Raw genomic sequence first — 25,691 nt, forward strand, 5'->3', positions numbered from 1 at the left:
TGGAGTTATACTCTTTGGTTTTTTCGGTAAAGTCACGTAGGTAAAAAATTTAATAAAACAACTAAATTAAATCACACACTTAAGCAGTTGTGTTTTCGCTACGTTGTCCCCACTTGAAAAAGGACGCTTGTGTTGCGCCCGAAACGTCGTGATTTAATTTAGTTGTTTTTTATTAAAAAAATGTACCTACGTGACGTTACCGAAAAAAACAAAGAGTAAGAATCCTTGCAGTCACGAAAGCTTCAAATCTAGAATGTTCTGGAGTTATCCGATTTAGTTTGGTGACAGAGCGAGCAATCGGCAGAGTAATCGACGAAATGGTTCGTCAGAGAGCGCGGCTATTTGCACGAATATATGAATAGAGATAAAGACAAAAAATCCCCCGTACAGCCTTAACAGACTGTCGGGGCAAGTGCTGTTAGCGAGCACCTACGAAGGCCGGAACGGTACACGAGGAAGTGGGTAGCCAATACCACGCCTGACCGCCTTTGTCTTCCCAATGGTAATGTTTACACACCATATCAGGTACTCATTTGAGGCTGAGTCCACCTAGGGGAGGCCCAGGACCGGTTCAAATAATCGTCACTAGCGTTGCCCGTGAGCGGGTGGCCGGGTTCGTAGCGCAACGCGCTCACCACTACACTACCGCTCCCCACATATACGCGTCTTTAAACACGCAATCCAAACCACTGCTACACTCACTAGCAAGAGCAGAGTCCGTCACGGCGGCGTGTACTCTGGCGGGAGTGCGACAAACCGGCGGTGCGAGCGGTCAAATATCAGTCGTGGTGCAGCGATGCAGACACGTCGACGAAACGAAACGTGAACTCTGAGGATCGTCCACAGCCGAACTGTCGAATTGTGCACGCGAGAATTATATTCGGATGGCTTATGTTAACACAAGAGACTCGTGTGACCTCCCAAAACTTCAACAGGCCGTTGCGAACAACTCCTGCGATTGTGGCCATGCAGCCCAAACTACGGACCGTACATACTCTTTGGTTCTTTCGGTAAAGTCACGTAGGTATAGAACCCAAGAGTATGGATTCCTGCAGTCACGAAAGCTTCAAATCAATACGAACCGGACAGTAACTCGCTGTGGTCTTCGCTCCTTCAACGGAAGAGGAACCACAAAACCACACAAACTCCCTCTCTCTTGTCGTGGCCAGCAGAGCTCATCATTGGGCATCTGACTCCCGAAGAACACATTGCCATCATACGCAAGAATAAAATGTTACCCATCAACCCCCCCCCCCCCCCCCTGCAGCTACCGGAGGAGCTACGCGCCCACTGCAACGTTAAAAGAACGATCTAAGAGCGACTGGACATCTACGAGGACGCCGCCGCTAATCACGAGCGGACGTGGTGGGGAGTGTTGGTGGTGATGGGGGAACAGAGGCACTCGCCTCTTGCCGCTCAAAGTGCGGCGGTTAACGGGCACCACCACGCCAATCGTTATGACCGCAACGACGCTTTGGCCTTTGGTCATTTCAATCGTTGAGTAACAAGGTAGGGGCGGGAAATTATGGCGCTGCCAAACCTCGGCAACAAAAATAAAAAAAAACTTGTTAATACAAAAAACACGCGCGTTTCCTTGGCGATAAGCTGCTTAAATGTGGCTTAAACTTGACATTCAGTTGACTTCTTGCTTAGTCTGCTAAAAATCACATTCTGTTCCAAATATTTTGGCGTGAGAGTGGTTGTTTGGGGGCACCGATTATAATCCAATGCTTTGGTTCATGGTGACGCGGCGTCTATAAATCCTTTAGCTACAAATTACAAAAAAATAACAAAGCACAAAGTAAGTGAAAACTTCCCATCGCATCGCTGTACAATTCGCTGGGCGCCACGGTGGCTATGAGATGTTAACAACCTCGCCTGGTATGCAGGAGGTCGTGGGTTCGATCCCGAGTTTCCGTGTCTCTCTCCTCGTGGTCGCGTGGATTTCTTTCAGGCTCCACCGGATTTTCTCTCCACATTTAGAATCAACATCACGCGTTCAGAGTATTTGGCCGCTATAAATTCCCACGTGATGATAAGCCACTTCGTTGAGCTATCATTTGTGGCTGAGTCGTTTCTGAAACAAGAGCTACAGTGAGGGAAAAAAGTATTTGATCCCCTGCTAATTTTGTACGTTTTCCCACTGACGAAGAAATTATCAGTCTATAATTTTAATGGTAGGTTTATTTGAACAGTAAGAGACAGAATAACAACAACAAATCCAGATATACGCATGTCAAAAATGTTATAAATTGATTTGCGTTTTAATGAGAGAAATAGGTATTTGACCCCTCTGCAAAACATGAATTAGTACTTGGTGGCAAAACCCTTGTTGGCAATCACAGAGGTCAGACGTTTCTTGTAGTTGGCCACCAGGTTTGCACACATCTCAGGAGAGATTAAATCCCATTCCTCTTTTCAGATCTTCTCCAAGTCATTAAGGTTTCGAGGTTGACGTTTGGCAACTCGAACCTTCAGCTCCTTCCACAGATTTTTTATGGGATTAAGGTCTGGAGACTGGCTAGGCCACTCTAGGACCTTAATGTGCTTCTTCTTGAGCCACTCCTTTGTTGCCTTGGCCGTGTTTTCTGGGTCATTGTCATGCTGGAATACCCATCCACGACACATTTTCAATGCCCTGGCTGAGGGAAGGAGGTTCTCACCCAAGATTTGACGGTACATGGTCCCGTCCATCGTCCCTTTGATGCGGTGAAGTTGTCCTGTCCCCTTAGTAGAAAAATGTTTCCACCTCCATGTTTGACGGTGGGGATGGTGTTCTTGGGGTCATTGGCAGCATTCCTCTTCCTCCAAACACGGCGAGTTGAGTTGATGCCAAAGAGCTACATTTTGGTCTCATCTGACCACAACACTTTCACCCAGTTGTCCTCTGAATCATTCAGATGTTCATTGGCAAACTTCAGACGGGCATGTATATGTGCTTTCTTGAGCAGGGGGACCTTGCGGGCGCTGCAGGATTTCAGTCCTTCACGGCGTAGTGTTTTACCAACTGTTTTCTTGGCGACTATGGTCCCAGCTGCCTTGAGATCATTGACAAGATCCTCCCGTGTAGTTCTGGGCTGATTCTTCACCGTTCTTATGATCATTGCAACTCCACGAGGTGAGATCTTGCATGGAGCCCCAGGCCGAGGGAGATTGACAGTTCTTTTGTGTTTCTTCCATTTGCGAATAATCGCACCAACTGTTGTCACCTTCTCACCAAGCTGCTTGGCGATGGTCTTGTAGCCCATTCCAGCCTTGTGTAGGCCTACAATCTTGGCCCTGACATCCTTGGAGAGCTCTTTGGTCTTGGCCATGGTGGAGAGTTTGGAAGCTGATTAATTGATTTCTTCTGTGAACAGGTGTCTTTTATACAGGTAACGAGCTGAGATTAGGAGCACACTCTTAAAGGGAGTGCTCATAATCTCAGCTTTTTACCTGTAAAAAAGACACCTGGGAGCCAGAAATTGTTCTGATTGAGAGGGGGTCAAATTCTTATTTCCCTCATTAAAATGCAAATAAATTTATAACATTTTGACATGCGTTTTTCTGGATTTTTTTGTTGTAATTCTGTCTCTCACTGTTCAAATAAACCTACCATTAAAATTATAGACTGATAATTTCTTTGTCAGTGGGCAAACGTACATAATCAGCAGGGGATCAAATACTTTTTTCCCTCACTGTATATAGCTCAGTGGGCCTTACCTGGTACAATACAATGAATTTATACTTAATTTGGAGCTTTCGTGACTGCAGGAATTACTCTTTGGTTCTTTCTGTGTCTCTGCGTTATCTCTCTCTGCTTATGTATCTGTCTGTGTGACTCCGTGTCTGTGTTTTGTTTCTCTCTCAAATTTATTAATCTTTGGAAGAACGTAATCAACCAGGTAGGGTGTTGACTTTTGTGTTATCCGACTCTCTGTGTCGTATTGCATTATATTTCTAAGTTTACTAGGTTTTGTTTTCTCTTTCATTTGTCCCTGATGATGATTGCTTGTGTTGCAATCGAAACGTCGTATGCCATTATTTAATTCATTATATTCTCTTTCTACGTGACTTTACCGATAGAACCAATGAGTAATGAATTTATAGTTTTAGTTTTAGTTACAATTCACACCCTGACTGCACAAGTGCAACTGTTGTTTTATTGAATCCACTGCTGGATGAGGGCTTCCCCACATCATAGTGCGGGTTATTTGACCATACTTCACCACCCTGGTCAGTGTGGATTGCTGAAGGCAGGCAGCTTAGACGTGCCAGTATAGAATTACAGGACAACAATGGTTAACACTGCACAGTTCTCTGCCTATAACACCTCGTATGCTTGCTGGTCGCCCATCCAAGTGTAATGGGTTTGATTGAGGCGCACACTCAACTTGGAGGCAACACTATTTATTAACACATAACATTAACACGGGCACTATGCATAAGGTAGTGACCACCATTCCTACTCTCGCTAACACTCGGGAGCATTGCCTAGCGTGACCAAGGCAGGGGGACGGCTGCTTGGTCACGAACGACGATCGGAGACTTGACGACTTCTTATGGCGTCTTCATCCCGGAGTAGAACAGCCCAGCTCCCCGTTCACACCCCGCTTATAACCGCTCCGGCGTGGCCGGCTCCACCCGAGGCCACGCCCCCCTTCTCGATCTTTCGGGAAGGATCGGGCCTCCGACCACGTGACCTCCAAGCTTCCGCCTGGGGCCCCCGGCCCCCCTTTATCTGGTCACATGCCCTGTTGGGTTCACGTGGAGTGCCACGGCCTGACACGATCCCCGTGACACCCGCCTACAGCCCCCATACTGAGCCGACATAGTAGTGATGTCATATGTCACTACACAAGTACTGTGCAGGCTCAACCGTGCTTTGCTTCTGAGGGCTGACGAGATGTTTCTGAGGGCTGAACACGCGTTTAGAACATTTTTTGGCTGCTATAAATTTCCACATGATGATAAGCCACTTCGTTGAGCTATCATTTGTGATGGACAGGTCGCTTCTGAACAAAACGCTATATAGCTCAGTGGGGCCTTACCTCGTAAAATAAAAACAACAATATTGCTTAGCTTTTAGCTTTCACCATACTTCACCGCGCTGGTCAGTGCGGGTTGATTATGAAGGCGCGGTGGGTCCTGGGTGGGGGGTTGGTAGAGGTCTCAGACGGCACTCACCACTGATGCTGAACGTGGCTGGAAGTGCGACGCAGTGCGTTAACCGCTGAGTCACCTCTCCACCCCTAACCTTGTACATTGGAACCTATTTTGCACACCGCGCGTAATCGCCCAAGCTTGCTTAATCGGAGGTACCAGCCGGTGGCTCGTGCAACAACGACAAAACCACAGCGATTCCGCATGCGGCTGAGGGCAGGCTCATTTGAAGGAATGGTCAAAGAGCAACCTTCAAGTGGAAAGTTACCGGGACGACATCGCCACGCGGAGGCATTAACCCCCCCCCTCCCATCTCCCCGGCGTACGCGCGGGTCCCAGCGCATGAACCATCCGAGAGAATCAATATCCCCCACCCCCCCTACCGGCCCACGCATGCGACCTTAGCCCGCCCCCCGTGCCTGCCCCAGGTTAACTATCGGCGGTCGCGCTAAAGCGCCCACGTGGTGCGCCCGATGCGCCGCCGGCGAAGCCTCCCCAGGTAGCAACGAGGGTGGCTCGGCCGACGCTCGCAAGCGCTGATTCGTGCGGCCCTGAGTCGGGGTCTTTATTTGTTTGTTTCTGCGCTCTGCGTCTGGGACAGAGCGGTGTCCCCGCGCGCGTGTGCTGCGGAATTGTCCGAGTCACGGGAAGGGAACAGAAGAAGCTCGCTCGTTCGCAAGCTTTGGCGGACGAACGCTCCGCCGTGCCGTTCAGTGGCCGATCCACCGCCCTTCCTCCCCATTGATAAAGGCGCAGTACAACAGGCAGGGCGCAGTGCCGTATTAAAGACAAGCCACAGTGCGATGTTTGGCCACCATAAACAAAACTAGTGACCAATATATTCAACCGCTGCGGTCTGCGCTTGTTTTACAGAAGAGTAGCACAACTACACGAACTCTCTCTCTCTCTCGCTGTGTCTGCTGAAGCCCTCTGTTCATGGCCAGCAGACTTTGACTTCGAGCTCGTGAACAGAGCGCCTTCCTACGCAAGAGCGCAAGGGCCGTTCCGTCTTGTCGCTCTGTGGCGACGGGATCGTCGTTGCACGGACATCGCTCGCCCGATACAGACAACGCTCCTTCGGCGAACACCGCCGTCGCTCGTCTTTCGCTGCAGCGGGAGGGGTGCCAACAACGGTGGCAGGATGTTGACTACGTCGCCTGGTATGCAGGAGGTCGCGGGTTCGATCTCGACCCTGACGCCTGATGTGTCTTTGGAGTTCGCGTGTCTCTCTCCCCGTGGTCGCGTGGACTTTTCTCCGGGTCCTCCGTTCCCCCCCACCCTCCACATTTAGAATCAACATCACGCGTTTTTGATTATTTGGCCGCTTCACATTTTCCCGTGATGATAAGCCACGTCGCCGAGCTATCACTCATGGCCGGGTCGCTCATTAAAAAAAAGAGATATGTATAGCTTAGTGTGTGGGTCTTTACCTGCTTAAAACATTAAAATAAACCCATGAAAGTGTATAGTTGAGTTTATATGCTCGGCTTAACGCGTCGCTCTTCTGCAAAAGTTGTTTGGCTCCCCCACCCACCCCACTCTCCACCCTCCTTACAATTCCCGTCGCGGCGCTGGGATTTGTGAGCGAGTGTCCAGAACGCGGTTTTTTTTGTTCCGATTGCTGCCGTGCAGAAGGGGTTGGGGGGTAACCATGGCGCTGTCCGAAGCGCGCGCCGCCTCGGGCACAAAGGCGCCGCTTGTGCCGCGCTCACGGGCCAGCCCGCAGCGAGCCCCTGCCGAGACAAAGACAAAGGTCCCCCGTATAGCCTGAAACAGGCGGTCGGGGCAAGTGCTGTTAGCGAGCACGTATTAAGGCCGTCACGGCGCATGTGGGGGTGGGTGGCCAGCAAAACGCACGGCCACCTTTGTCTCCCTAGTGACGATGTTTACTACACACCGCACCAGGTACTCATTTGAGGCTGAGTCGATCTATTGGAGGCCCAGGACCGGTTCAGATAATTATCGCTGATGTTGGCCGTGAGCGGAAATCGAACTCGGGTCGCCAGGTTCGTAGCGCAGCGCGCTAACCGCTACACTACCGCCCCCTGCACACACACACACACAGATAATAAATACATGATTCCAATCACAACGTTCCCTCCGTGTGTGGCTCTCTCTCTCTCGCTCGCTGCCCCTCAATGATCTCACACGTCTGAGACGGAGAAAAAAAGAAGTACCAAGTCTCTAATGATAAAACTTCCTCTTCCCCCGAGTGTTTTTCAGCAGATGAAGACAAATGCCTGTTTGTTGTGTCTGTGCGCGTGTGCGTGTGTGTGTCTCTGTGTGTGTATCTGTGTGTGTGCTGGTTAGGGGAGCGGTAGTGTAGTGGTTAGCGCGCTGCGCTATGAACCCGGCGACCCGGGTTAGATTCCCGCTCACGGCCAACACCGGTGACGATTATCTGAACCGGTCCTGGGCGTCCCCTAGGTCGACTCAGCCTGAAATTAGTACCTGGTGCGGTGTGTAAACATCGCCACTGGGGAGACAACGGCGGTCGGGCGTGGTGCTGGCCACCCACCCCGTCGTGTACCGTTCCGGCCTTCATAGGTGCTCGCTAACAGCATTTGCCCCTACAGTCCGTCAAGGCTATACGGGGGATCTTTGCGTGTGCTGGTGGGGGGGGGGGGGGCAGTCTCGCAGCGAACAGCGCACTGAGCTACAAACCCGCCCCACCCGAGTTCGATTCCTGCTCACGGCCAAAGATTACCCGAGTACCTGGTGCGGTGTGTCAACATCGCCGCCGCTCGGGAGACAAAGGTCGCCAGCCGAGGCGCTGGCCAGCCCACCCCCTCGCCTGCCACGCCGGTCTTTATAGTTTGCTCGCTAATAGCAATTGCCCCATAAATCCGTTACGGTTAGACGGGGGTCTTTGTCCGTTTGCGCGTGTGTCGACGATCAACTGGCGTATGTTTTAATCTGTCGTGGGCCCATCCCAGGTTGACTCAGCCTCGAATGCGTACGGTGTGTAAGCGTCGGCACCGGGGAGACAAAGGCGGCCGGGCGATCAGTGGTTCGGAGGTGAGCAACGACGTGGGGCCAGAGGCGACAGACACACAACACGAATGCATCGATGTATGCTGAATACACAACACGTGACCACCCAACATCAGAGGAAGTCCAGCGAACGAGCACGCGGGTCTCCAGCGCAACCAACCCTGGACGATTACATTATGGACTAGCCTGTTGCCCAAGGACGGGTGTATTGCAGTAAATCTGAAACTTGCAAGCGAAAAGCAGATCGCGACGGGATATTCATTGCATCAATTCGTGTGCAATTTGTAAGGGCGCGGTGACACGGACCTGTTTCATTTAAAGGTTATAATCCCCTGTTCATCATGACGTCCTTTTTACTTTGATGTCCCAATAGCGTTACGGAGATCGCGTGAGGTGAGGGTGTTAAGTTGACACTGAGGAGGGGGGAGGAGGCGCCTTGCCCCCCCCCCCCCATGTGGAGTGACGTCATCTGCTAATGATTAATAATGAGAGGGGGTGTCCATGTGGAAGACGTCACCTGTTCATGAGTATTAATGAGGGGGGCTGGCCGACGTGGAGTGACGTCACGCGCGGGACACACATACATTATTGGCTCATTATTGTAGTAAATATGTTAACCTTGCACTCTAGTGGTAGTGCCTTACACTGATAATCCCTACGAATCGAGGCCAGCCTGGCAGCCTTCATATATGTACAGGGTGCTTCAAAACAATTTTGACACTTATATGGGAATATCGTTTTTAATAGGAAAAGAACGGATAATCCACTGTAACATGATAATAAAAGTACGTGAATAGCTTCAAAAAGTCAAAGAGTCACCAACACTTGTTATCCATCGTTGTCAACACGTGCCTGGAACTGTCTCCAGGTAGTCTCTAGAGCTCAGAGGCACATTTCTTGTGGCGTTGTCGCAAATTCTCAGAAGTGTTAAAAACATTTTTTTAAGCACCTTGTATCTCACTAACTTCTAAATTAGTGGTATACAATTCTTGCGAACTGTTTTTGTGTTTAGTTTTCTGTTCCCTCTACTCCCCCTGTCACGCCTGCGATTAGCCCGGTTGGCTACGTACAGTGCGAAAGAAGTTCAACATACACACACATATTGTACACATCCATTCGCAGACACTCGAGTAAATCGTCGTGGGTGAAGTGCTTCTCCATCCTTGGCAAGCGAGACTGCCGTCAAATCGATGGATGAAGCCTTGTAGAAGTGAAACGAGGCGACGAGGAGTGTTGCCCAACAGGAAAGGGGACAGCTGACCTCTTGACACCCGCGCTGAAAAATGATCCGGCCTCTTAGCTTCCCGTTCCTATGGAGCCCCTCCACCAACCCCCGCCCCCCATTCCTTGCTATTAAAGTTCACTCTCGAGAACGTGGATAGTAACACACAGTCCTGCTCAATCCGCTGCTGGATGAGGGTCCCCGCCCCACGCCACCGTGCGTGCGGGTCGTTGGGTTTATTTCGCTTTGTTTCAGCAGGCTGATCAGCGTAGATATGGAGGGCGTCGAGGTTCAGTGTAACAATGGGTTTTGTTGCACCCTGTGGTGCAAATCACGAAGCCGCGCAGCCTCTAACACCCGCTGTGCATTACGGTGGTATGTAATGTATGTGTAGTGTAATAGCGCCGACTACTCTCCAGCAGCGGCAACTGCGGTGGACAAACAGTACACACGCCGGTGAACATGGACACGGCTGTGTGTGTCGGCAGGGCGGAGTAACTGGGGCAAGGGTCGTGGAACACCCCATCTGAAAGCCCCTGGAGCCCGCTAGTGGGTTCGACAAGGGAGACGCGGCCAGGGCGGAGCCAGGCCGTGCCGGGTAGCATAAAAGCAGCTGAGAGGGCGAGCTCGGGGCTGCCGGTTCTGGGAGGTGGACTCGTCTCGTCTCGACGTCGTCTTTGCCGCCTTCGTCGCTCCCGCCGTCTTCGCTGGATATTGCGCTGCCGGAGAGTTGTTGGCTGTCTCGGTCAGCACCGTCGGTGTTACACGGTCAGTGTCGTGTCTAGGCTAGGCTAGGCGACTAGGGAGAGCGCGAGGGCGAACCTGTGAAGTGTGAAGGTGTTAATAAAGAAGGTGCCTCCTGGAAACCCATGTCTCCGAGTCGCTGACACGACATATGTACTATGTTGAATTTCTTTCGCACCGTACGTAGCCAACCGTGCTAATTGGAGGTGCGGGGAAGGACAACAAACTAAACACACAAAACGGTCCTAAAAAAACGAGTTTTCAATCTAAATTTAAAAGTGCATAGCTCCAGTGGCTTCCTAATGGTGGAAGGAAGAGCGTTCCTAGATGGTCAGCGCGCGATGCACTGACCATCTTTGTTCGACGGCCAGCCAAAATCCGCTGCTGCGAGGATGACCGGAGTTCGCGTGATGGTTTTTGTGTTCACTTGACAAGATCAGCGAGGTATTGTGTGGTTCATTTCTGGCGAGCACTTTGTGTGTAACGAGTGGTCACACATCCAAGCACTATCCTGGTTCAAAATCCTGTTTAGTTTCCTCTATCTGAAGAGATGGGGCGCATACCAAATGATTTGGTTATGGGCGCAAGCAACAGCATACAACAACACCATGTGTATATACACACACTGTGTGTTTAACACGTAGCCTGCACGTGTGTACACTGCACCAATACACACCGGCGGTGCGTAGCCACACGCACTGGTTCTGCTTTCCAAGAAACTCTCAATGTTACGATCTTCTGTAGTGATTATAATTTGGAAGAGGGTGCTTGTGAAAAGTGAGGACAAAGACGCAGCCCTGCAAATGCTTGTTCACTCCCCTCTTGGAGGAAAGTCGATCGGAATCTTAATTGAGACAGGAAGAATCCGATGAGCTATGAAGCTCTTTTTCGCAGATAGCCAGCAGGGGACTGGTCAGAAAGTTACAACAAACAAACGATACGGAAACACGATAGGAGTGCAGAAGTATAGGCAAGCTAAGCAATTCACCAATTTAAATATGACTCAAGTAGATAAGTATGCATTGCATAAGGACACCAATGCCTGCCATGGCTCGAGGGAGAACGTCTCTCGACACACGCAGCGACTTGTAATTTCTTCTTTACAGTGCTGTGAAAATAATAATAAAAATTGTTTTTTTAATAAAACACTATCACAGAATCCACCGGAAGAAAAAAAAAATTCACAAACAGAATCCGTACCCCGCAAGTGCAAAGCTGCAGCCGTCACGATGTGGCCACAGCACCGCGTGGCTGCACGGTGACACGTGACGTCTCGAGGGCAGCGAGCAGCCGGGCAGCGCTGCGGTTTGCTGCTGCACGCTGCTGCTCGTTCACTTCCTGGGCTTCGTGTTGTGCAATATTCATCACCCCCCCCCACCCCCCAAGTTGGAGCTTTTGTCTGGGGCCTCTCAAATACAATGCCCCGCTGGACGCGGGAGAGACGGTTCATCCGCCACACGCTATGCTGAAGGCACTACGTTGCTAGCCGAGATTTCGTTTAATGTAGCCGCCGCTGCTACTGCTCCGAAGTTTTTTTGGGAATCAACCCGCGGTGTCTCTTCTCCGGGGATCGCCACTCTGCCGTCACTGTAACTCTTTTTAAACAAGTCGTCAGTGAGGTCAAACAATACAAATGCGAATGTGCGTAATTGTTATGTAATATTTTACATCTTGATAATAGGTTTTCCCCTTTTTTTTTGGCAACAAAACAGGTGTTAAGATGTTAAAACACCAAACTGAAACCTTTAACAAGGAATCGTGTCTGCATTAACCACAATGCTTGTGGTCAGAAACAAGGCCGTAATTATAATATATATTGGGGGGGGGGGGGACACACACATCCCCCCCATTATTCAAATATGCTCAAAATGTCCCCCCCCCCAACATATTGCTATAAAATATATTTCTCTTTTTATGATTGTGGTTATGGTTGTACTTTATTAATCCCTAATCTCTGCCATTACATACAATGAAACAAGAAAAGGTAAAAAAAGAAAAAACAGAGCAATGTAATACAATACAATACACTCTTAGACACTGTAGAAAAAAAAATCCATCCCATGTGTTAGTGAATTTTTTAATATCTTCGGCAGGAAATCGCAGGAAATTAGTTTTCAATTTTTTTTTTTGGGGGGGGGACCCCCAGACCCCCTGTAAGATTTGGTCCCCCCCCAATGTTGACTCCATGGCTACGGCCTTGGTAAGAATGCAAACAAAAAAAACATACTCTGATAATATATGCATTGTCCTTGAAACTGATTGGTCTACACCAGAGACAGCTGTTTCTGCAGGTGAACTCACTTCTCCGTCTGTGTCTTCCCCTCGCACTGCTGGACTTTGGGATTCCATCTGTAGAGGTGATACGCGCTGGGATTAGAGATCGTATGCCAGCGCGTAATGATTGGCTGTGTAGGTGGTGACGTGCGCTGACGGTGGAGGATCAGGGGTCAGCGCGGGGTCGTGGGTTACGGGGTACTGATTGGCTGTGGACGGGTGACGTGCTGAGAGGGAGTGATCGGGTGGCAGCGCGGTGTGATTGGTGGAGGAGTGTTAACACGCGCTGGGGAAAACGGATCGTAGAGAGAGTGCGTCGTGATTGGTTCATTAAGGAGCGATGCTCACGTTGAAGTACGCATTAGCTCCGCCTCTCGTGAGCAGGGGCTATAAAAGGGGATGCACACAGGCGTGAGGGCAGTGTGTAACCAGCGAAGAATGAAGACGGGGATGAAGACCTAGGGCCCTGCGGTACCTAGTCCCGCTGTCCTAACGGGACCGGGACTCTGTGTAACCCAGAGGCGAGTGTAGTGTGTGTAGCCATAGGCGTAAGGTCTACGCGAGCCGAATGCAGTGTATTGTGTAGCCAGGGACATAGGGTCTACACGAGTCGAGTGTATTGTGTAGCCAGGGACATAGGGTCTACACGAGTCGAGTGTATTGTGTAGCCAGAGGCGTAGGGTCTACACGAGTGAAGGGTATCGTGTGTAGCCAGAGGCCTAGAGTTTACACGAGAGTAGTGGAGTGTGAAGTCGGAAGAAAGGAGACTACACGTTGTATTTTGATACGTAAAGATTTAATAAAAGTGTGTTCCCGTCAAGAAGTTCCTGCCATCAATTCCCATACTTCAACTGGCGTCAGAAGTGAAACGGTCTTCCAAGCATGGGTACAAGGAGGAACCGTCGGACCCACGGGATTGACCACGGGGACAACCTCGACGACGCGGGTCAACTGGCATCGGGGGGTGAGGAAGAGGAGTTGCCCACGGGCCAGGATCCGCCGACGGCGCCGGACGAGCCACGGGGGACTGACGCCGTGCTTCGCGAAGCGCACTCCCGTCTGGCGGAGCTGCTGCTCGCCGCCGCGTCCATCTTGGCGGAGATCAGCTCGTCGGGAGGAGCGGGAACGGCGGCCGACGTTCTGCAGGGTCGCCCTGCAGATTCCCGCCAAAACGATTTTGCGATGGCCGCCATTTCATCTGCACCGACTTTTGGCGGGAACGGCCATCACCACGTGGCAGCGGTTCTCCATGCGCGCCCGCTGACGTCACCAACGCGCGCGGCGGACCGCCATCACACACCCGCCGATGGGGCCGCCATCTTACACACCGGCGGGGCGGCAGAGAGGAAGCACGAGGAGGAGGACGACTTCATTTTTCAGCAGCGCCTTCCCACGTTGTCAGCCTTCAAGGCGGAAGGCGGGGATTGGAGCCAATTTCAGCGCAGATTTTTGGCGCATCAGGAGATGTCCGCCTGGTCCGACGCTACGGCACTGCGGGCACTGCCTGCCATGCTGGATGACAACGCGCTCGCGGCCTTCACGTCCGCACGCAGGTCGGACCGCTCCACGCTCAAAGATGCGCTGGCTCTCATGGCCAAGGTCTATGGTCCTCCCTCCGCGTGCCGCCATCATTTTTATGCAAGACGGAAGGCGGACACGGAGACCGTGCTCGCCTACCGCACGGCGTTGCTTGCTCTCGCCGACGCCGCGTTCCCTCGTATGGACGAGGAGGGCCAAGATGCCATGGTTTTGGAGCAGCTGCTCAAGTTGGCGCAGGACCTGGGGGTCCCCATCAACACGGCCGATGAGACCGATATTTCATCCTTACGGGTCGCCACAAGCATACAAGCGCACGAGGTCCTTCAACGTAAACAGGGAGTCGTCTGCAACGCTGCCGTGGCCTCAACTCCGGGCCCAGTTGTCACCGTGCCCTAAGTCGTCAGCCCACGAGAGGAGGCGTTCATCGCGGGACGACCGGGGGACTGGAGATCGGGGGGTCGTTCGCCTCTGCGAGCGGCCCGCAAGCTGGAGCAACCGAGATCTCCGACGACTGTCATCACCTGCTATAACTGCGGCCTCCGGGGCCACGTGGCCTCCGGTTGCCGCGCCCCACGTCAGCGCGCCATGGGACCTCGGCTGGACGACGACCAAGGCCCCAAGTCGTCCCTGCAAACCCCGGCAAGTCGCGGCACCTCACATGCTCGGCCCGCATACTCGGCACATATGGGTCGTCGCGTTGCGGCGGGGGAGAGCCGAGTAGAGTTCGGGGATTCGGTTCAGAGAGGGCGATTCGGCCGGGACCGGGGAGACATTAAATGGTCGGAGTTGGGGCACAGAATAGTGGCTGCCTCAGCGGGTTCATCCGTAGTTACCGGATCTATTGATGGGGTCGAGGTCAGGGTGTTAGTGGACACGGGGGCATCGGCGACTATTATATCGGATCTCATTTATAATATTCTCCCTGTACAATGTCGTCCGCTTCTTCCGGTGGATGTGCCATTTTACGCCGCTAACGGGGGATCGTTGGGCATTATCGGTCAGATTAGGGCATCCATTTGCATTGGTGATATCAAATTGTCGGGATCCGTTTTTGTTTCGTCCTCCCTGGCGGTCCCTTGTCTATTGGGCACTGATTTTTTGGCAAAAATGCCCATCAAAATTCTCATTGATCAGCGTTGCATTGAACTACCATCGGGTCGCCGTATTTCATTTTTTACGAGCCTTAATGAAATTCGGACGACGTGCGCTACCATACAGGCGTTAGCGACACAGACCGTGCACGTGCCCCCGGGTTCACAAATGTTAATTCCCCTCCGGTTGCGGAAGCCATGGGTGAAGGAGGCCTCGGAACAGGGCATGCTTTTGGGTCCTTCTAATAGGGCTGTTGGAGGTCTCGATTTGTCGGTGGCTCACACTTTGGTGGGGGCTGACAGGGATCCGTTTGTGATGGTTTTAAACGCTGGGGCGCGGCCGGCCGTCATTCAGCAGGGCACCGTGCTAGCTCACGCGGCGCGGGTCCCTGCGGAGGAGAGGCTGGTTGCGCAGGCGGATCCGAGTCCCACGAAAAACGTTACATTGAAGGAGGACCTCGATTGGGTTGATTCGCTGTGCGCGGACTCTGACGATTTATCAGCGGTACAGTTGGGTGCGCTGCGCGGGTTGCTCATTGAATTTTCGGATGTCTTCAGTAAACATAAGTATGACATTGGGTGCACGGACCTGCTACGCCACCACATTGAAACGGGCGATGCGGCACCGGTCAGGCAAAATCCCTTCCGACTGAGTCCTGCTGAAAAGGAACATGTTCAGTCGGCAGTTAACGATATGCTAGAAGCCGACATTATTTCGCCTTCCTCCAGTCCTTGGGGAGCGCCTATTGTGCTCGTTAAAAAGCAGGACGGGTCCCTGCGATTTTGCATCGATTTCCGTCGCCTGAATAAGATCTCTGTGGCCGACGCGTATCCGCTCCCCAGGATGGACGAGTCTCTCGACGCATTGTCTGGTGCGCGATACTTTTCGACTCTTGATTTATTATCCGGATTCTGGCAGTTGCCACTCGACGAAGAGTCTAAGCCTAAGACCGCATTTCGGACTCCAGGGGGCCTGTTTCAGTTTAACCGGTTACCCATGGGACTTCACTCCTCTCCGGCGACGTTTCAGCGTCTTATGGAATTGGTTTTGTCGGGCTTGCAGTGGGATACGTGCCTCATTTACCTTGACGATGTCATTGTTTTCGGTAAAACGTTTGAAGAACACCTCCAGCGATTGAGGGGGGTGTTCTTGCGAATGCGATCGGCTAAATTAAAGTTTAAACCGGCCAAATGCCACCTTTTTCGTAAATCCGTGAGGTACTTGGGTCACATTGTCGACTCTTCGGGGATTTCTACCGATCCTGCGAAGACAGACTGTGTCAGTTCGTGGCCAACGCCCACGTCAGTGTCAGACGTACGCAGTTTCATCGGTTTTGCTTCGTATTATCGCCGATTCGTTGAGCACTTTGCCACCATTGCAAAACCCTTGCACGCTCTAACGGCGAAAGGAGTGAAGTTCCGATGGGGACCGGAGGAGGAGGCTGCATTCTGCTCCCTCCGGGACGCCTTGGTTAGGGCCCCACCCTTGCGCTATCCGGACTTCGCGAGTCCCTTCTTGCTAGACACGGACGCTAGCAACACGGGCATTGGGGGAGTGCTGTCCCAAGTCGTTGGAGGGGTCGAACGAGTGGTCGCCTATGGTAGCAGGGTGTTGTCGCCGGCAGAGCAGCGCTACTGCGTCACCCGTCGCGAACTGCTTGCCATTGTTTTTTTTGTACAACAATTCAGGCCATATCTCTATGGTCGTCATTTCACGGTCCGGACGGACCACGCGGCGCTCCAGTATTCATTGCGGGTCGCCCAGCCCTCGGGCCAATTGTCGCGGTGGTTGGAAGTCCTCCAGGACTATCAGTTCACGACTACGTACCGTAAAGGCTTGCGACACACAAATGCCGATGCCCTGTCGCGGTTGTTGCCTTGTCACAAATGTGCGTGCTTATCGGGATCGGCGCGCTGTAAACCGCCGGTTACGGAAGGTAGGGAGGCGTTGGTTGCGGCCGCGAGCACACCAATTGGGGATGGTCCCGCTACCCCTGGGGGTCAGGACTCGCTGCTCTCAATGTCATTGATTGAGTGGGGCCGTCTCCAAATGGCGGACAGCTCCCTGCTGGCATTGCGCCGCAAGACAGGGGGTTCCGAAGGTAACCACGACCGAACTGGCTCCTACGAGCTTAAGCAAGGCCTATTGATGAGATGGGACAGTTTGTCCCGGCGGCATGCGATTGTGGTGCCTGCTGCTGTGAGGGGGAAGGTTGTCTTGGCCGCACACGAACGCCTCTTGCATTTGGGAGTTAACAAAACGCTTGCCCTGCTTCAGCGTGACTATTATTGGCCGGGAATGGGGGGTGACGTGGTGAACATTCTGAAGGGTTGTGTTGAGTGCGCCAGACGGAAACCACCGCCTGTGCCAGCTAATCCACCGCTGCAATCCATCCAGGTCTCGCGCACTAACGAGCTCGTTGCACTCGACATTCTGGGGCCTTTTCCGGTCACGCCTAGGGGTAATAAGTACCTGTTGGTGGGGGTCGAATATTTTACCCGGTGGCCTATGGCGTGGCCACTCGCCAACCAGTCGGCGGCGGCTGTGACGGACGCCTTTGTCCAGGGCTACGTCCTGGACAAGGGGGCTCCCGAACGCTTGCTGACTGACCAAGGGAAGAATTTTTCGAGTAAATTACTGCAAGAGGTGTGCGACCTGTTGGGTACCAAGAAGGTGCGTACCTCCCCGTACCACCCGCAGACGGACGGGATGGTGGAGAGGCTTAACAGGACATTGACTTCTATGTTGTGCCAGCAGGTGTGTGAGGCGCATGTTGATTGGGACCTGCAGGTCCCTGGGGTCCTCGCCGCGTATAGAATGGCCCCCCATGCAGCTACGGGATTTTCCCCGTTTTATCTGATGTACGGTCGGGAAGCCGACCCGCCCATGGAAACGCAGCTGGGTCTGTCCGCACCACGAGCAAATTCGAAATTGGCAGAGCATATTAAATTTAATATTCATAAGCTGACAGAGGCAAGGGAGGCCGCACGGCTTAATTCACGGGCTCGCCAAATTGCAAACGAGCGGTTGCGGGCACGGAAGGTGTCCGTGCACAATTGGGAACCAGGTGACAGGGCCTGGCTGCATTGCCCGCAGGCACCTTTGGCTACGTCGCCTAAATTGTTGAAGCCGTGGCGGGGACCCGTGGAGGTCGTGCGGGTTGCACGCCCCCAGTGCGTTCAGATAAAATGGGGAAAACGCCGTTGGTACGTCCACCCCTCCCGACTGAAACCGTTCTCGCCTCCGTATGGCCTCCCCTTGTGTCATGAGGGCCGAGCATGTGACGTGACCAGCGACCCTGAGGGGGAATTGTCTTTGCCTGCTCCTCACATGTCTCCGCCTGATCCGCTCCCAGGTGTCTCGGAACTGACAGCTGCCGACCACCGGCGGCCGGATCTTGAGCGGCCGGAGCCACCGGACGGTCGCCAACGTCCCGTCCCATACGACGGACCGGCCAGACGGACTCGCGCTAGGTCGCGCTACTTTGTGTGACCTGCCACGTGAGGAGTCGAGGCAGCCGGAGCGCCTCGGCACTGCGTTTAGTCACAGAGACACTTGGCGCGTTCGGTTTCCGGTGTTCGCTTTTATTGTGTTCGTTTTCCGGTGTTCGCTTTTATTGTGTTGTTCGTCGGGCTGTATATTGCTTCATATTTAAGTGTTGTGTTGTGTTGTTGTTGTTGCGTTACGGGGCACACTGAGAGGTGGAGTTTCTTTGTTACTGCATTGACGTTAGGTTGTGTTGTTGGTTAACAGCCGGGCCGGCTGCAAGCTATGTGGGAGGGGGTGATGTAGAGGTGATACGCGCTGGGATTAGAGATCGTATGCCAGCGCGTAATGATTGGCTGTGTAGGTGGTGACGTGCGCTGACGGTGGAGGATCAGGGGTCAGCGCGGGGTCGTGGGTTACGGGGTACTGATTGGCTGTGGACGGGTGACGTGCTGAGAGGGAGTGATCGGGTGGCAGCGCGGTGTGATTGGTGGAGGAGTGTTAACACGCGCTGGGGAAAACGGATCGTAGAGAGAGTGCGTCGTGATTGGTTCATTAAGGAGCGATGCTCACGTTGAAGTACGCATCAGCTCCGCCTCTCGTGAGCAGGGGCTATAAAAGGGGATGCACACAGGCGTGAGGGCAGTGTGTAACCAGCGAAGAATGAAGACGGGGATGAAGACCTAGGGCCCTGCGGTACCTAGTCCCGCTGTCCTAACGGGACCGGGACTCTGTGTAACCCAGAGGCGAGTGTAGTGTGTGTAGCCATAGGCGTAAGGTCTACACGAGCCGAATGCAGTGTATTGTGTAGCCAGGGACATAGGGTCTACACGAGTCGAGTGTATTGTGTAGCCAGGGACATAGGGTCTACACGAGTCGAGTGTATTGTGTAGCCAGAGGCGTAGGGTCTACACGAGTGAAGGGTATCGTGTGTAGCCAGAGGCCTAGAGTTTACACGAGAGTAGTGGAGTGTGAAGTCGGAAGAAAGGAGACTACACGTTGTATTTTGATACGTAAAGATTTAATAAAAGTGTGTTCCCGTCAAGAAGTTCCTGCCGTCAATTCCCATACTTCACATCCATTCGTCCCATCGTCACCTCGTCACATCGTCACATCACCCCATCATCCCATCGTAATATCGTCACATCGCTGAGGCTCCAGCAAGTCAGTAGGACTCACAACAACTCGGGGAGATGATTTGTTGTTTATAGAATCTCGCAAGTTACTGAGCACAGGCCCAAAAGCCCCAAATCACTTGCGGCCAACAACAAACAGCATCATCCAAAGTGGAAGAGTTAACAGTGCAAACGGTTATTGAATAATTGCAATATTATGCTAATTTGGGAAAGGGACGATGATGATGATAGGAGGGCATTCCATAGTGTGGTGAATGAGTGGATGAGTGAGAGAATGAGTGGGTGAGTGAGAGAATGAGTGGGTGAGTGAGAGAATGAGTGTGTGAGTGAGAGAATGAGTGTGTGAGTGAGAGAATGAGTGGGTGAGTGAGAGAATGAGTTGGTGAGTGAGATAATGAGTGGGGGAGTGAGAGAATGAGTGGGCGAGTGAGATAATCAGTGGGTGAGTGGGAGAATGAGTGAGGAGTGAGAGAATGAGTGGGTGAGTGAGGGAATGAGTGGGTGAGTGAGAGCATGAGTGGGTGAGTGAGAGCATAAGTTGGTGAGTGAGAGAATGAGTGGGTGAGTGAGAGAATGAGTGGGTGAGTGAGAGACTGAGTGGGTGAGTGAGAGCATGAGTAGGTGAGTGAGAGACTGAGTGGGTGAGTGAGAGCATGAGTGGGTGAGTGAGAGCATAAGTGGGTGAGTGAGAGAATGAGTGGGTGAGTGAGAGAATGAGTGGGTGAGTGAGAGCATGAGTGGGTGAGTGAGAGCATAAGTGGGTGAGTGAGAGTGAGTGGGTGAGTGAGAGAGTGAGTGGGTGAGTGAGAGTATGAGTGGGTGAGTGAGAGCATGAGTGGGTGAGTGAGAGCATAAGTGGGTGAGTGAGAGAATGAGTGGGTGACTGAGAGAATGAGTGTGTGAGTGAGAGAAGGAGTGGTGAGCGAATGACTGGATTAGCGACCGAGAGTGTGGTGCTTGTACACCGTGTGAACGAGACGAAATGATGAGTCCGGTATCCCAAGGGCCTCAACGTGGAAGGGGAGACAACAGTGAGTGAAGTTGCAACCGCGCATGGTTCTACACCGGCCACTAAAACCACCGCCACCCATGCCGCGATCTCTGATTTACGACCAAAGAGAAAGCATTTGCTGAGACCAGTGAAATAACTACATTGTCTTCCTGCTTCTAGGCTGCGAGCGTGGGAATCGTCTGCATTGTTATAACAAACATTTAACAACAGTGATGGCGAGTAACCGTCAGACGTTGTTTTTTCGATGCACGTGAGAATTGTTATTCTGGTAAAAGTTACAACCCTCGCAAAACGCACATCACAAAGCTAATTACTAAATCAAAGGATTTCTCTCGCCACAGACTTCCCGTCCACGGTTCGATTAGAAACACGCCGAGGTCAGCAACAACGCCTCCAACTCCTCCTACATCTCCTCCCTTCCCACCCCTTCCGAACACTGTTCGTAAATTAACAGAAGTGGTAAATCTCGTTTCCACGTTGCAACAGGCGCAGATAATAATCGGGTTTTCACATACATCGTTAAAAACTTTCACTTTGTTTTTTAACCACCCGTGCAGAGATAACCACGGCTATGTACGATGAGCAAGTGGCAGCCACGGCTGTGAATCCGCCCGGAGGGTCGTCAAGCAGGTAGAGATGGAGCGATGAAATCGGATCGCGCGCAGGTGCTTGGTGGATGATGACCATCGTGTTTGGAGCGGCCGGTGCAGCGGTTACGGAGCCGGCTACCCGAGTTCGATTCCCGCTCACGGCCAACCGCCAGTGAACAACATACGAACCGGCCCTGGGCTTCCGCTATAGGTCGACTCAGTCTCAAACGATGACCTTGTGCGGTGTGTAAACACCGGATGGGGTGCTCGCCTCCCACCCGCCTCGTGTGGCGTGCCGGCCTTTGTAGGTGCTCGCTAATGGCACTTGCCCCATCGGTCTGTTGAGGCTATACGGGGGATCGTTGTCTTATTGTCGTCGTTAGATCGCTATAGATTGTGACTGACCGTGGCTGCTGCTGGCTGCTTTTGCCGATGATGCTATAATCAGACCGCGGGTTGATGGCTAACGCACAAGTTGTAGGTCATTAGTCAAGGAGCATTTTCTTTTTGAAATGTACAAAGAGCCAAGCGCACCGTGGAGACGGAGCTATGAAATCAGCAAATGTGCGTGTGGTAGGTGATTACATCGCAGAATCGTGAGAGATGCTGACATCCCGCAGTGAATTGATCGTGGCCGCTGACGCTGCTGCTGCTGCTGATGAAATCAGACTACAAGTTAATGATTGACAACGCGTGCATGTCCTTGGTCACTTGCAAAAAAGGATTGAATATCGGCTTAACGAGCTTTCACACGTAGTTATTGCTTTGTGTACCACGCACGTTCATGCTTCACAGCCATTCACTCGCATCGCTATCTCAAGAGACGCGGACTGCTGTGATGGGTCGGGTTTGTGTGATGGGTGGAGTTGGTGAGATGGGTGGAGTTGGAGTGATGGGTCGAGTTTGTGAGATGGGTCGAGTTTGAGTGATGGGTGGAGTTGGTGAGATGGGTCGAGTTTGAGTGATGGGTGGATTTGGTGACATGGGTCGAGTTTGAGTGATGGTGGAGTTTGTGAGATGGGTCGAGGTGGGGTGCTCAGCTGAGCACATAGTTGGGATGGGACACGCGATGCACGTGTGCACTGTAGTGCAAGAAGGCAAGGGATAAAGCTCGCGCATGTTCTGAGCAGCTGTGGAATCCGAAACCATTGACATGGGAGTGTTTGCACACTTGTGTCTGTGTGTTAGTAGAGAGCGGTGGCGCAGTGGTTAGTGCACCGTTCTACAAACCCAGCGCACCGTGTTCGATTCCCGCTCCCAGCCATCATCGGTTTACAATTGCGTGAACTGCTCCTGGGCTTCCTCTAGGTCGATTCAGCCTTGCCTGAGAACCTTGTTGACATGCATAAACATTGCCATTGGGGAGATAAAGGTTGCTCGCTGACAATATTTGCCATAAAAGTCCGTTAAAGGCTGAAACGGGGAATCGTTGTCTTGCGTGTGCAATGCAGAAGAGTATCGGATGTATTTTTTTTCCAAATGTCATGTTTTAGGCCCCGTTTCGGATCATCCGAATATTATATTTTTTGATTGTTTGCATGTTATTTCGACGACCAGAACACATCCATATGTGTTGGCATTTCAATGTGTCTATATGAGTTGTAATTGTTTATAGACTAACTTAAATGATTTTACGCAATGGCATTAACATAAGCAGACAAATCTCCTGCTTCCCGCATCTATCCCTCCACATGCCAAGAGACACATGGTCTTCTGGGAGTGGACAAGTTCATCACAAGCAAACTCTGGACTGGTTTTTATATTCATTGCCTCATCAGCAGAGTCAAGATCACTTGAACCAATGCTTGTGAAATGCCAGATGTAATTCTTATATTCTCTACAATGATACGAATGCTCATTTGTACAGGTAGTCCTCTACTTACGACGGAGATGCGTTACGACGACCCCATCGTAAGTCGAAAATATCGTAAGTCGAAGATGGCCGAGCCTACCCAGGAGTCTTAAAGAATGGTGATAATTTAGCAAAACAGAGCAATTTACAGTACCGTACTGTATAAACTATATACTGTATGTATTTATTAATTACAATACTGTATTGCACAGTAAAATGTAAAGTAAAAAAACAAGGTAAATTCTTAGCCTATCTATATGAACTGCAATTTAATAGACATTTTTTTTCTGGAAACAATCCTATCTGCTATAAAAATTGTTTTTTTTAAGTGCATTGAACGTATCGTATCGTGGTAACCTTAAAATAAAATCGCTAAAGCTACGTATCATACATGCATTGAACGTATCGTAGTGTATCATATTCTACTGTACTCAACAAGATTCTGTCCATCGTCTGCATATTTGAACGATGTTAGGTTGTTGATGGCAATTTTGTCGTATCGCTATCGCCATCGTAAGATCGAAATATCGTAACTCGGGTACTACCTGTATTAATACCGATATGTATTTTATTAATCGAATTATTAGATTTTATGTAAAGTACCATCTATAAATCAATACGTGAAATGTAAGATTGTTTTTTAGTTTGATAGATGAACCAAAACGTGGCATTCGCGTGACAGAACCATTTTGTCGTAGGAAAACGCCGACGTGACGTCACAGGAGCGACTACTCTTCCTGTGTCGTCACTTGTGTCGTCACATCCCCCCCCCCAACTCGGGGTAACGCAGCGGCCCTCGTGTGCAGTGGACCAATGAATGGCTCAGCGATGGTGAGACATCCAGAGAAGGACACTGACGTATCGACCACTCGATACTTATTTTATGTAAATGAGATTTATATAGCGCCAAGGCGCTTTACAGCAATTATTTAATTGTACATTGCGTGATAATAAGAATTGGGGGATATTGTAAGTGGTGGTGTAGTTTTGATGGCAGTAATACAGAGGGATTGATAAGGAGTGTTTGGGGTAGGCCTTGTCGTAGTTTGGGGGTGACAGAAAGCTGAGGTGGGGTGGGGGGTGGAAAAAAAATTAGGCATAATTGCATTGGGAAGACAAAGAGGGACGGTGAGGGGCTGGAGCCAGGAGGGAAAAGGGGGCCAATCGCTCTGAATGAAAACATCGATGTGCCCCGAAACATTACAACGAACACATTGATGTTTGTTTGGTGTTCAATGTTTTAAATTATTGTTTTTGTACGTTTGTTTATTACCTCTTTACAGGGAATAGCAACGCTTACGTTCAAAAGCAAGGTATTTTTGCTCAAGGAAATAATGAATAACTCAATGTAAGATAGCTAATAATGAATTGCTCAGAAGGCAGAGGACTGCTGCAGAGTAGGCACTCAGCAAGGGCTTGCGTTACTTTCCAAGATACATCGTAATAGGGAATGAGAAATAGATTAATAGGAAAAGTACAAGAACAACACAAGGCTGTTGTTGTTGAAGAGACAACACTCGCCCGCAATCTTGAGTCTACTTTCCATCAACATGTGTAGAAATGTTTAATGATTTAGAATAATGCTGTATACATACACATGTAAAAAAGGCACATGGCTTGTTGTTGCAAGGTCAACACTCAGCCAATAGCAAACCTACATCTACTTTCCAGCGCACGAGCTTTAAACCTATCTGAGTGTGTGTACATGCGTAGTGTCGCGTGTGTATAGCACAAGTCGGAGATGAGATAATTGCAGGAGCCACATGCTTTTATTTGTTACACCTTTCCGGCCGTTCACACCCAGGATCGCCTTCTCTCTCGACCACGTCGCCGTACAGCCCGGCCTAGACACAACCCTAACCGCGTCGACCGAGACAGCCAACAGCTGCCCAGCCGCACAATTATCGGGCGAAGGTGGCAGCGACGAAGACAGCGAAGACGACAGGACAGCTACGACGAGACGAGTCCACTCCCAGAATCAGCAGCCCCGAGCTCACGCTCTCCACTGCTTTTATTCTACTCAGCACAGCCTGGCTCCGCCCTGACCACGCCTCCCTTCGCGAACCCACTAGCGGGTTCCAAGGGCCTCCCGATGAGGTATTCCGTGATCCTTGCCCCAGTTCCTCCGCCTTGCCGGCACACCCGTCTATATACTCTACGGCATGTGCACTAACTGTCCACCGCAGTTGCCGCTGCTGGACAGCAGTCGGCGCTGTGTCACTACACATGTGTCAAGCACTTTTGGACAGTGACCGGTAATAATTTCATTAAAGAGCTTACAATTAATTCGGCATGATATATACAACAAGGAAAGCAAAACAGCGATGTTCCAATGTAAATCGGAAGGATCATTATCGATGTCAAGACATTGATGCATCAGAACCAAATCATCAACGTCACCGATTGATCGATCTGCTCATTTACCCGACCCTAGGATTCGCGAACCCGGCCACCCAAGTTCGATTCCTGGCTACAGCCAACATCAGTGACAAGCGGTGTCTGAATATGTCCCTGGTGTCGTCCAGGTCGACTTCGCCTACAATGAGTGCTGGGCGCAGTGTGTAAACATTAGACCTGTACTGGGGAGACAAAGACGGCCGGACGTGGT

At 51.3% G+C, this 25,691-nt stretch overlaps 1 protein-coding gene across 1 annotated transcript in view; it reads left to right on the top strand.

Annotated features, from left to right (window-relative positions):
- The first annotated feature begins 8,071 nt into the window (after positions 1-8,071).
- Positions 8,072-25,691, top strand: part of LOC133357432 (P2Y purinoceptor 1-like) — a 40,433-nt gene continuing 22,813 nt past the window's right edge. Inside the window, exons 1-2 of the mRNA XM_061575382.1 lie at positions 8,072-8,160; positions 9,847-10,126. The gene's annotated coding sequence lies outside the window, so the exon portion shown is untranslated. The remainder of the gene's footprint in view (positions 8,161-9,846; positions 10,127-25,691) is intronic.

Source organism: Lethenteron reissneri, chromosome 58, assembly GCF_015708825.2.
Source record: "Lethenteron reissneri isolate LAM-NWPU_2019-01 chromosome 58, ASM1570882v1, whole genome shotgun sequence".
Lineage (NCBI taxonomy): Eukaryota > Metazoa > Chordata > Hyperoartia > Petromyzontiformes > Petromyzontidae > Lethenteron > Lethenteron reissneri.